The sequence below is a fragment of the Mchenga conophoros genome, linkage group LG17 (assembly GCF_057382185.1).
Source record: "Mchenga conophoros isolate Kocher_MC1m ecotype Shallow Benthic linkage group LG17, M_conophoros_male_GT1.1, whole genome shotgun sequence".
Lineage (NCBI taxonomy): Eukaryota > Metazoa > Chordata > Actinopteri > Cichliformes > Cichlidae > Mchenga > Mchenga conophoros.
In genome coordinates, this window is record NC_140542.1 from 11,662,046 (window position 1) to 11,675,339 (window position 13,294).

The following is a 13,294-nucleotide window of genomic DNA, read 5'->3' on the forward strand; positions in this document are numbered from 1 at the left end:
AAGTTGCCCAAATTCGTATGATTGCCCAGTTTTCCTGCTTCTAAGACATCAACTTTCTCATATTTCAGCTGTGATAGACTTATGACTCTATGGGTCTGTTTCTGTGCTGCCACAATCAGAGCCTCTCTGCTGTCATTTAAGTGGGCCTTTTCTAGCCACTGGCAAGATTTCTTGATGTCAGCCCCTTCCTCTATTTGTTGATCGTACATCCCAGGTGCATCGGTCACTCAGTCTGTCTTCAGCTAGCTTGGGCATTCTTGAAGCAGCTCATCTCAGGGTAGGGGGCATCTTCCTGATCTATTTTTTCGGATTGTTGATTGTCACGCTGACACTCACTAAACCTTGCACTCCCTCTTTCTGTTGCTCATAGAGCCTCAGGGTCCTGGACTTTCTGTGGCCTGCTTGTTATTCCAACAAGGTATCCGATGACTGGTACACTGCAAAACATCAAAATCTTACCAAGTATATTTGTCTTATTTCTAGTCAAAATGATCTCATTACACTTAAAATAAGACACAGTCAGCTACAGGGCAACATTTCAGTAAGCTAAAGGAATTTGTTTCAAGACAGTGAATCTTGAAACTAGAGAAAATTAGAGATTTTTCACTTGTTCCACTGGCAGATTTTTTTCACTTATTTCAAGCTAAAATACCTCGTATTAAGTAAAAAAAAATCTGCCAGTGGAACAAGTGAAAAATCTCTAGTTTTAAGATTCACTGTCTTGAAACAAGTTCCTTTAGTTTACTGAAATGTTGCCCTGTAGCTCACTGTCTTATTTTAAGTGTAATGAGATAATTCTGACTAGAAATAAGACAAATATACTGGGTAAGATTTTGAGTTTTTGCAGTGTAGGGTGTATGTATTGATGGCTTGGATCTTATTCTTATTGTTGAGATGGCTTACCTTTTTAGAGGTGTTTTGCTGGCTGACCTTCTTGTGTCTTTATCATGGTTCCCATTGGCCTGTGGGATATCAGGTACTTTCCTGTTTGTCTCCTATTCTGCCATCTGGCAACTCCAACTCAATCCCAGTCCGGATCACCTTCCCTCTCTTTCGTCTGTCTTTCTGTCTGCTGCTCTCTCTTTATATGTATGTGTGTGTTTATGTGTTTTTGTTTTATATCAGAGATTAGATGTAACAGGACTCAAACCTTCCAAAAACCTCAACTCTTGAGTGATCAATCCACAGACAATTTTCCCAAATGTCTCATGGATCATCAAGACATTTTTGGCTAATGCGAAATTAACCTTTGTTGTTCATATAGGCTCAGACAGATTTAGAAAGCTTTTTTTCTTTTCTGTAATAAGTGAATCATCATTTAAAATTTTCATTTTTGGTTATTATGGGTATCTTTGTCTAATAAAAAAGTAGGCAATCTGAAACATGTAAATGTGACATGTTAAAAGATCAAACCTTTAAAAATAAACTCCAGTCTTTCAACATGCTGAAGTCAATTTAGTCTACCACTCCTAAAGCTGCTGTCAACATAGATATTGAAGTCATCAACAACACATAATTGCTTCACACTTTAAATTAAGGACACATAATTAAACTACTACAACAGTTTTCAGTGGAATTAATTAGAGCACAGATAGCATCAATGTGTCTTTGAGCGCCACTGTATATTAACGAATAGTAGACTAAAACAATGGGATTCTTCTAATTATTCCTAATTTATTTATTCAACATGCCAGAGTACTTATGATGCACCCATTCTTTGTGTTCAACTTGATCACAACAAAGCGGCTTACGGTTTGATATAAGAGGCACTTCAGCTACAATGAACAACAGCAGAGTTCCTAAACCACAAGGGAGACTGCAGGTGCTCTGAAGAGGGTTGAGGTGAGTGTTTTAGAGCAAACTCCCTCAGCGCTGCTTCTCAACATCCCACTGCTACATTCTAACTGATGTTCTCTGTCTTATCTCCTCTCCTGAAATCCCCTTAGAGGTTTTGACAACTCCAAGTTCTCCCATGAGGTAAATAATCTGGTAAAAGAACCATAATAAATAGTAGGCCTTTAAAGACTCTTCCCTTTGATTGTCTTGGAAAAAGTGTTGCTCTCTTGGCACTTGGTTGTTTTGGAAGTGAAATAAAAAACATTTCACAATTATATAAATCAGTAGAAATCGTAAAAGTATTAAAGAGACAATGATCCCACTGTAAATGGACAAAATACAGGCTCATTTGCTTTAATTCTTTTTCTCATTGTCATTGTCATTCCTTTAGTGCCATCATGACTTTGACGTTTACAGTTTCGAGTGAAATATCTCTGTGACTTACAGCTGGCTTGTCAGATATTTTATTCAGATTGCTTGGTTCCAGCCGCAGTTTGTTTTAGGCTAATTTGCAATGAACACACAGCACTGTGGCACTTGACATGCGTTACACCTGCTAAATAGAAACGTAGGTTATTAGCATCAGCGCTGACATTACCATTTAGCTCAAAGCAGTGTGAGAACAGCACAGCCTCACCCAACCATTGCAGTCACAGCATCAGACTATAAGTCCTGTTGAAATAAATTCACCCTGATTGTGTTGCTATGTCACATTAAAGTTATGTTTTCTTGGATGCATTTAAAAAATTATAGAAGATAGTGAAGAGCCACAGTATGTTCTAATGTATTGATACATTAATCACAATACAACACTGTCTCACCTGTTTCTCTTTTGAATATTGGAAACTGTCCTCTATCATGTGAGAAGCTTTCACCAGTAAGTGTTTTTCACCATCGTGCTACATTCGTAAGTAAATGTGGCTTTCGCTTGTGTTTGTTGCCAGTGATAATTTTTGACAGTCCTTTTTTAGTTGAAAGACACGCTGCTTAGCGCCGACTGCTGGGCAGAGGTGATTGAAAGTGACAATATTATTTTCTGGTCTGCTCTTCCACATGTGTAGTTCAGATTTCTGCTAAATCCTAATAAATGCTCAATGACAGGAGAAGATGAATTACCAGAATCGGTGGCTCGAGTTACAGTGTTTGAGCTGGCTCAGCAGTGATGGAGTAATGAATTCACACCACGTTATGCCTCTACTCAATTTCCCACTTTTCTTACTGATTGAATTTGAAATATTTTTTAACAAGTTCTGCAAAGGAAATGAAAGAGGCTTTGTGTTTTTGTGGGTGTGCAAGTGTGTGTGATTGTTTGCTTTGGGGATTCACTGGAGAGCATCCCCACTGCTTCCAATGCAAACACAATGTGGGCCTTCTGCCTTAGCCACCTGTTCATGGCGAACACTGCCAAGAGGAAAGCTGCCAAATTCACCAGGGTGAAGGTAGGAGTGCTGACATGCATTTGGCCTTACTCTGAACCTCTTGCGTCTAGAAAATCCATGCGGTTATTTTTTGTGTTTTAAGATTTCAATAAAATTACAATTTAACTGTGAATTGATTGAATTGATTATGCTGATTAAAGGTTGTAAAACCACTTACACTCATGAAAAAAGCCCACCTTTCTTAAATCCTAAAGGTTTATGTTTCAGGACAATAAAAACAGTCTGGTCCTTTCGGCAGCTTCCTGGGGCCTGTTCTTCGTACCGCGCTAAGTGAGTTAGCTGGATGAGATTGTTGACGATTTCGCGTGATCCTGGATCGTTCGGTTCCCCGAAGCCCATCCGGGACTTGCTGTCATAGCAACCGAGCCGTAAGCGTAAACCTGCTGGGGAGCAGGTTTACTTTATGTAAACAGGATTAGATCGCGGCCACGCAGGTATGTCCGCGTCATTCATACGAAAGCAACAGCGATATTCCACCACTGTTTCACCATAAATAAATAACATCAATGTAACTAAAGATAATGCAGCACTTGATCCTTTTATTGATGTCACACAGATACATACAGGTCATTTCCTAAAAAAGGGAAATGTACTATTAACATTCTATTACATGTATGTGATTATTACAGATGTAATTCATATTTCAGAGTAGTAATTGTAAATTACTTCGTGTAATCAAGATGAGAGACCACGGCTATAAAAGCGAAGGTGGATTTGGGAAGCCTGTCGCAGCCATGTCCCGTCCGTTTACGCGAGCAACCCATTGCGGAAGGTGCAAGATTGATAAGGAGAGTCCTCAGAATTCAGCGTATATTGCGGGACAGACAGGATCCTTTAGCTCAGCGCGACAGTGTGCTCATAGAGAGATATCGATTTTCCCGTGAGGGTATTATTCACTTAACCAACTTGTTGACGAGGGGGTGCAGGACCACCACCTGTCTTTTTTTTTGCTCTGCCCTTTTCTTGGTTGCTGTTATGAACAAACAAACAGAGAACCGGAATAGCGAGCTCAGAGTTAGCGCGATGATTTGGTCTTGGATGTTTCATTTGATCTTGGATGTAGTAAGCGACGTACGAAGCACAGGGCCCTGTTCATTCTAATTCCGTTGTTTTCATTCAAATTCTTTTGTTTTCATTCAAACTCTGTTCTGTTTATTCAAATTCTATTCATTTCATTCTAATTCCGTTCTTTTCATTCTAATTCCGTTGTTTTCATTCAAATGCTTTTGTTTTCATTCTAATTCTACTCTTTTTATTCAAATTCCATTGTTTGTTCTCAAATTCTGTTGTTTACATTAAAATTTCGTCTTTTTCATGTTAATTCCGTTGTTTTCATTCTAAATCTGTTGTTTGTTTTAAACTTCCATTGTTTTGATTGAAATTCCATTGTTTTCTTTCAAATTCTATTCATTTCATTCAAATTCCATTGTTTGTTCTCAAATTCTGTTCTTTTTATTCAAATTCTATTCATTTCATTCTAATTCCGTTCTTTTCATTGAAATTCCGTTGCTTTCATTCAAATGCTGTTGTTTTCATTCAAATTCTGTTGTTTTCATTCAAATGCTTTTGTTTTCATTCTGATTCTACTCTTTTTATTCAAATTCCATTGTTTGATCCCAAATTCTGTTGTTTTTATTGTAATTCTGTTGTTTGTTTTAAACTTCCATTGTTTTGATTCAAATTCTGTTCTGTCCATTCAAATTCTATTCATTTCATTCTAATTCTGTTCTTTTCATTGAAATTCCATTGTTTTCATTCAATTTCTGTTTTCATTCTAATTCTACTCTTTTTATTCAAATTCCATTGTTTGTTCCCAAATTCTGTTGTTTTCATTCTAATTCTGTTTTTTGTTTTAAACTTCCATTGTTTTGATTCAAATACTTTTGTTTTGATTCAAATTCCATTGTTTTGATTCAAATTCTGTTCTGTTCATTCAAATTCCATTGTTTTCATTCAAATTCTATTCTTTTCATTCTAATTCTGTTCTTTTCACTGAAAATCCATTGTTTTCATTCAAATGCTTTTGTTTTCATTCTAATTCTACTCTTTTTTTTTCACGCGCCCGTGCAGGACCACCACCTGTCTTTTTTTTTGCTCTGCCCTTTTCTTGGTTGCTGTTATGAACAAACAAACAGAGTATTCCAGGGTCTCTTTCCAAGAGACGACAAGCAATATAAGTGATGAATATTACCATTCTGTAGAATATTCTTATATTTCACTTTTACTTGTTCCCATGTTCTAGTGGGTCCTGTTGTGGCTCTAATGTGAAAGGGGATATAATATAACATATTATAATATAATATAATGTAATATAATATTGGATAATATGGTGTGATATGATAAATCTACCCTACCGCCTACTGGTGTTGGCCAGAGGGGCCGATGGCGCAATATGGCAGCCTGGCTTCTGTCAGTCTGCCCCAGGGCAGCTGTGGCTACAACCGTAGCTGCCTCCACCAGTGTGTGAATGTGAGAGTGAATGAATAGTGGCATTGTAAAGCGCTTTGGGTGCCTTGAAAAGCGCTATATAAATCCAATCCATTATTATTGTTATTATTGAATTACTTACGAGTTTGATTTGTCAGCAACTTTCTGCCAGCCCTCTCTCCTTGCTTTTGCAGCCTTTGCAGTGTTCCCTTGCGTTTTAATTAAACTCTGAAACTCCTGAAATCCCTCACTCAAGAGTTCTTGCTCTGCTGCCGAAAAATACTGAGCGCGCTCCTTCGACATTTTCGCCGACCAATCAAAGGGTTGCCGATCAATGTTTCTACTATCGATGCGTAGCCCCTGTTGGGCCACCCAGTGATCTCACATTACTTCATCCAGCTATACTAATCGTCAACAACAGGTGTGTTCGGGGAACCGGAATAGCGAGCTCAGAGTTAGCGCGATGATTTGGTCTTGGATGTTTCATTTGATCTTGGATGTAGTAAGCGACGTACGAAGAACGGGCCCTGGTCTGGAGTATTCAGGTGTTTGTTAGCTCAATGCCACAGACAAAAGCAATTGTCGCCGGCCATCAAGGCGAGGGATATAGGATCATTTTCAAACAGTTGGAAGTCCATTATTCTATAGAGAGGAAGATTATCCAGAAGTGGAAAACTTTCAAAACAGTTGGCAATCTTCCCAGAAGTGAACATTCTAACAAATTCACCCCAAGGTCAGACTTTATAATGCTGAGAGAAACTGCAAAAACCCAAGAGCTACAGCTCAGACTCTGCAGACCTCAGTTAGCATGTTTATGACAGTGATATTAGAACAAGACTGAACAAGTATGGCTTGTTTGGAAGGGTTGCAGGAGAAAGCCTCTTCTTACTAAAAAAGCCTCTTCTTACTGGCAGCACAGCTTATGTTAAGTTGTTAACAAACCACAAGGCTTCTAGAACAATGTCCTCCGAAAAGATGAGACAAAAGTGGAGCTGTTTTGCTAAAATGCACAGTATAACATTTGACAAAAACCAAACACCACATGATCTTGGCACCTTTCAGTCATTGGGGCAACAGTGTAAACCAAAATATTCAGTAGTCTAATGTAATACAAGGTCAACTCTCTAAAAGCTAAAGCTTGGTCAAAAAAAAAGCAAACCTACAATAGAATGACCGAAAAAGAAAATATTCAAGGTGCTGCAATGGTCAAAGTAAAGACCTGAAACTGATTGAAATGCTGTGGCTGTTTCTTAAGAGAGCTGTGCATAAATGAATGCTTGCACACCTCAAAGAACCTAACACTGAAAGATGAGTGGCCCAAAATTACTCCACACTACTGTGAGAAACTGATAAATTCATATGGGAACGTTATTGCAGTTATTAGTTATTATTACTAGACCTATTGCTGCTGAAGGTGCCTCTATAAACTATTAAATGATGGGGTATATTAAGCTTCACACAATGCTTCTGGATTTTGGCTTAGGGTTTTTTTTTTTTTGTGTGTGAAGTAATGACATGGTGTGATATGTCATGTTAGGCTGTTCGTCTCAGGTTGTATTTACCTAATTGTAAGACCTGGTAGGGATGTTACTGAACTGCAGTTTTGTGTAGCTGATATTTGACATTTTTGTGTTCTTTTTAAGTCTGGGGTGGTTTAGAAGTTGGAGTGCAATCATCCCTCTAATTTGTAGTTGAGCAGTACAAAATTAACAACACATGGAAGTATTTTAGTTTAGTAAAAGTGCATCAGTTGTTGAGTCCTTTATATTTATCCAGGACTTCAGAGTAGACTGAATGTTTATGAACTCAAAATATCATTTTGGATTGCCTCATCAAATATCCTCACACAAAGACAACAAAAAAAAGAAAATATCAACAAAAACAGAAATGTACACATGCCCTGAGAAAAAACACACTTTAATTATTCCACTTACCCACTCAGTGGAGATAAAAGAGAGAATAATATTCATATGAAGGCAGAGTAATAATGATTCTTCTAGTTTAAACAGCTAATAGCTGAAGGGACAAAAGATCTCAAGTATTGGTTAACTGTAGGCATACATATCCTGCATGCTGATTAAAGTAAAAGAAATATCATGTGCAAAGGCAGTAGCGGCTTGTATAAAGTTATCTTAGTGGCTTTTACCCTAAAACGATGGTCAAGAACATTCAGATTACTGCCAGTGATCTTCTGACAGACTCACTGTCCATTTTGTTAACCATACTAAGGCTATCGAGGCAACAGACGAGCACAAAGGAATGTAGCACAATGGTCAAAAACACTTACTGGTGAAAGCTCCTGACATGATAGAGGACAGTTTCCAATATTCAAAAGAGAAACAGGTGAGACAGTGTTGTATTGTGATTATTGTATCAATACATTAGAACATACTGTGGCTCTTCACTATCTTCTATAATTTTTTAAATGCATCCAAGAAAACATAACTTTAATGTGACATAGCAACACAATCAGGGTGAATTTATTTCAACAGGACTTATAGTCTGATGCTGTGACTGCAATGGTTGGGTGAGGCTGTGCTGTTCTCACACTGCTTTGAGCTAAATGGTAATGTCAGCGCTGATGCTAATAACCTACGTTTCTATTTAGCAGGTGTAACGCATGTCAAGTGCCACAGTGCTGTGTGTTCATTGCAAATTAGCCTAAAACAAACTGTGGCTGGAACCAAGCAATCTGAATAAAATATCTGACAAGCCAGCTGTAAGTCACAGAGATATTTCACTCGAAACTGTAAACGTCAAAGTCATGATGGCACTAAAGGAATGACAATGAGAAAAAAATTAAAGCAACACTTAACTCACAGCCTTTCCACAGCAGCTAACAATATCATCTACAACCGGACAATGTTTCATCGCCATATCACTGAAGATCTACGGTATCCATACGAACATCAGAATGCAGAGATGGTCCAGCTGAAACAGGACCTTTTGGCGTTTGAAAGGAGGAAAAAAAATCAACAACTTGGCAGTAATGGTGTTAAGAGAGTTGAAACTGATGAAACTGATGTACCCCTGCAAAAAGAAGAAATGAAATTGATAATAATAATGACTTAGCTGGGTGTAGAGAGGACTGCAGCCCCTAAAATCAACTCTGTAGTGAAACCCATTTCATTTTATCCTTTCCCTGCAGGATGAACCATTTGGCCTATTGGGGGTTTAAGATAAGACAGGCCTAGCTTATCACAGTCAACGATAACTGAAGAAACGAATAACAGCGGGGGATTTTCGAATACTCTTCCTGTACCTGTAACTCCCCCCGCCTCCCCCCTTTCTATTTCTCTTTTTTTTGGTCCCACAGAACGTGCTGTGGCTTTGAAGTAGTGCTTTCACACTGCAAAGTGGAACTCAAGAGACATAGTGTCCCATTTGAAGAGGTCATTTATTTGTACGGCGTGAAATGAGGTGAAGATTAATAGCTACACTAGATATATCTGAGCAAGAGATTAGTCAAAGCCTTTGTCTGAATACTACAGTGTCAGCAAAAAGGTCAACTGGTACCACATATCCATTTAACATCATTATGTTTACTTCGCACACTGCCCTCAATTTCTGCTTAATTTTGTGCGAATCAGTCTCACTTTATAGTTCTATAACAGAAAAGGAAAATGATATGAGTTGTTTATAATCTGTGTCACCAGCTTGCTCTAACTTTTGTATGCAGCAGCCTGAGTTCTTGGCGATTTACTCTTTGTATCATTTAAACATCTGTGTGTTGGAGCTTTCCTCATTACTCCTGGTTTAATGTGATATATACCCTTTCAAAAGGCCACACTCCCTCCATCCATCATCTGCAGCCAAGGTTGTTCAACCCATTCTGATTACAGCAGTCAAGCTTTTACTCAGAAGACAGAAAAGTGCAACATTTGACTGATTGGACAATGCAGCTCACAAACATTTACTAAATGTTTGTTATTTCCTGCCACACAGTGAAGTCTGACAAAAATAATCCATCACTCGGGACAGTCGCATTCATTTCTGCATGGCTCATTTGTGCTTTTGATGTTCACGCTGCATCAGGATGTAACCCATCATAAAAAAGTTTTAAATGAATGGAGTGCTCTCCAAAACAGGCAGAAGGGTTTTTTTGAAGAACATTTTTCCCGTTACTTTCTTCTCACATGAGCGTGATTATGTGAGTAAATTGGGAGCAGCGCCAAGCAGAAATTGGCACCACACTCTGGTACCCTCCAAGAGAAATTTCAAAGTAATCATAGTCTATCTGTTATAATTACAGCTGTGATATCTGTCTGTGACTTCATAAATGTCTCTTTAGAAATTCATTGCAATGTAGATTTGCAAGGAAAGAGCGAAAAAAATCTATCTTCAGCAGTTCTTGGCTTAATAACTAAGTTTTACATTTTTTTTAAACATCAAAAACATTGAACGGCTTTAAAAAGGAAACAGCCTTAATTTAGCAAAATGGCAAACTAGGTTATTTCTCTGTAGGCGGGATGTCTTTTTTCATGTTTATCTGTTCTTTTTTTATCTATGTCATGATAATATTAATACAAGTCCAATCATAAATTAAATATCTGTGTTTTATACTTAATCTAACTGTCAGGAAAACTGTAACAGAAAAAAGTTTTTGTTTTTTTTAAAAAGCCTTCAAATTGAAAATGTCAAAATGCTGCTCTGCTTCCTGAAGCTGATTTGTTTGTCATAAACAGAAAGTAAAAGATAAAGTAAATTAAAGTAATATTGATTTTGTGAAGTTATGGAAAAATATATTAATGTGGGGTGGACAGCAATTGAACAAGAAAAAGCATCCATCCATCCATTTTCTTCCGCTTATCCGGGGCTGGGTCACAGTTGCAGCAGCCTAAGCAGCCTCCTCCAGCTTGTTTTGGGGACCACCAAGGCGTTCCCAGGCCAGCCGAGAGATATAATCTCTTCAGCGTGTCCTGGGTCTGCTCTGGTGCCTCCTCCAGGTGGGACATGCCCAGAACACCTGACCCAGGAGGCGCCCAGGAGGTATCCTTGTCAGATGCCTTGACCATCTCAACTGGCTCCTTTTGATGTGAAGGAGCAGCGGCTCTACTCTGAGCCCTTCCCGGATGGCCATACTTCTCACCCTATCTCTAAGGGAGAGGCCAGCCACCCTTCGGAGGAAGCCCATTTCCGCCGCTGGTATCCGCGATTTCGTTCTTTCGGTCACTATAGGTGAGGGTAGGGACGTAGATCGACTGGTAAATTCATTCAAAAAGTCATGCATGTTGCTGTTGATGTTAACCCCACAACTGCCACTGCTTTTAAAGAAAACAATGAAGGAGCATCCACTGCAGTTTAATCTCTCTGATTAGACAGTTTCCACAATAAAAGAAGAACAACATAACAGCAAAATCAAATCAACAACAGCTAACAAAACAGCTGTCAGGTATTGTTGGATAGATTTTATAGTAACACCTTTTTCAACATTTAGCTTGTTGAGTTGTCAGTGGATTTTATAAGCAGTTCTCTTAAAAAATCCCAACACAAAATGAAAGGTAACTAAGATTATCATCTAAATTTTACAAAATCTGATTGGTAGGTGGAAAGAAATAATAATAATTTTCATGAAGTCCCAGAACATTTAATGTGAGCAGCACCAGCATAGATACTGAAGTTGGTTGAAGTAACTGTTGCCACCCTCGTGTTATATCTTTTGGGCCTTTAAACATCGATACAGATTAGGAATCCCTGAGCTCAGCACTCACTTCTAAGTGCTTCTTTCCTGTATAGTGACCCTGTGTTTTGATCTTCGGCTACCTTAGTCGCATGGAGTTAGGCCACGGGTTCTCTTATCCTGTTTGTTATGACAGCAGGGTAGCAATGGTCAGAGTACAACTTGAAGCCTTGCCTGAAAGTCTGCAAGTAGCAGTGCTTTTATCAAAGTTAGCAGACTTTTTTCTCCCTGTTGGAGATACTGAAATAAAAAACCTTCCACCTGAGCTCAGTGGGTACACAGCATATGTTGCAACAGTACCCTATAGGTTTGAGAGCGTGAACCCGCAGACACACTTTTCTATTGATACTTTGAACAAAAGACCGAGTCAATATATGGTGAATGAGTGCAAAGTTTTTTATTTGTTGTTCACCCATGTGTGCAGTCAGCTTTTCAGTCATTTCCTGTGCCATGCTTTAGTTTACGAGCCGTGAATGTTGTGTATTGTAGGCTTTGGGCTTTTTATGTCAGAGCACAAGCCTGTGAGGAGCCTCAGAAGTTATTTAGTTTTATCTCTTTGGTTTCTTTGGTGATTAACTTCACATTTGTGAGGCTTTTTCAAAGCAGTAAATAGTGTCTTGGGTCAAAACCACACTGATAAGAAAAACTTTGTGCTATCAGTTAGACTGATATTGGCAGCCGACATTTGTATTTCAGTTTTGGCAGTTGCCATCATGTTGATGAGGGGGAAAAAAAGAAATAGTGGATTACAAATTTTACATACTGCATTTGTATGTGCTTTAGTGACTTGATTGATACATTTCTTTATTCTTACTGCTTTTTACACTTCTATACAAGGTGACCGTGAGTACTTTGAAAGGTGCCTAAAATAAAATGCATGATTATTATCACTTTATGTTTTGTTATGACTTGGTTCTTAATCAAAACAAATATATTGGGTAGCAAAATTAAAATGCATTATAGCAAAACTCCAAGGAGATCTTTTTACACGAAGGATACCATGCGAAGTTCTCTTCTCACAACACAGTGTTCTCAGCCAGTACTTTTTTGCCACATGCTAGACAAACAAAGCACACAAGAGGCTACATTTGATTCACTGAGGCTCACTCTGTTGAGAAAAGTGTGTAAGTGCAACTAACGTAAACAGTACTATGTGTGAAGGACGCTTCATGTGGAAATTTATCATCCTTGAACTTTATGGTAACAGAATAACTTTGTGTGAAGTCAAAGCACTGCCAAATGGAATCCCAGTACAAAGAGCTGTGCCTCGGGCAAATGTTGCACACAAATACTTGGAAAATGCATGCAGGGTGCAAGGTTGGTCTTTATTGATTGAACATCTGTATCCTTTAGTTGGTTGCGTCTCACTCCGCTTCAGTTTATCGTGCTGTCTTTGACATACGGTATCTATTTTTCCTCTCGTGATGTCCTTGCTGTGTTTTCACATGGAAGTCGATGAAGTCTCTGCAGCATATAGGCTATATGGAGGAGAGAGGTGGTAAGATGGTTCTGCTTTATAGTATTATTCATTTTTCTTTCTTGAATTATTATCGTCTGTCAAGTGCAATCCTACACGAATATGTTCATACATATTCTAGTAAATAACAAGTATTAATGTACAGTAAATGCATCACATAAGCTACACTTGACGTGAAAATAATTTGAAGGAAATGACAGAGAGGAAGAATCTGAAGACGTAACAAAGGCTCAGAGTCTTTTCTTTAGGCTCATCTCACTTTGTTTTCTTTTTCAATATAGAAAACATCCATTATTGTTTCTTTTACTGCCTTGTACCTTGTCCATTTTGATGTATATCTCTGTAATGATAGGGTTATTAAAGAAAACAGCTGGAAGCTGCGTAGTTGGAGCACATTTTTATCCCATGTGGCAGTCGTGGTTTCAGTTGATAGCA

At 38.4% G+C, this 13,294-nt stretch overlaps 1 protein-coding gene across 2 annotated transcripts in view; it reads left to right on the forward strand.

Annotated features, from left to right (window-relative positions):
• Positions 1-13,294, forward strand: part of LOC146555122 (BMP/retinoic acid-inducible neural-specific protein 3-like) — a 59,363-nt gene that overhangs the window by 21,700 nt on the left and 24,369 nt on the right. The window lies entirely within an intron of this gene.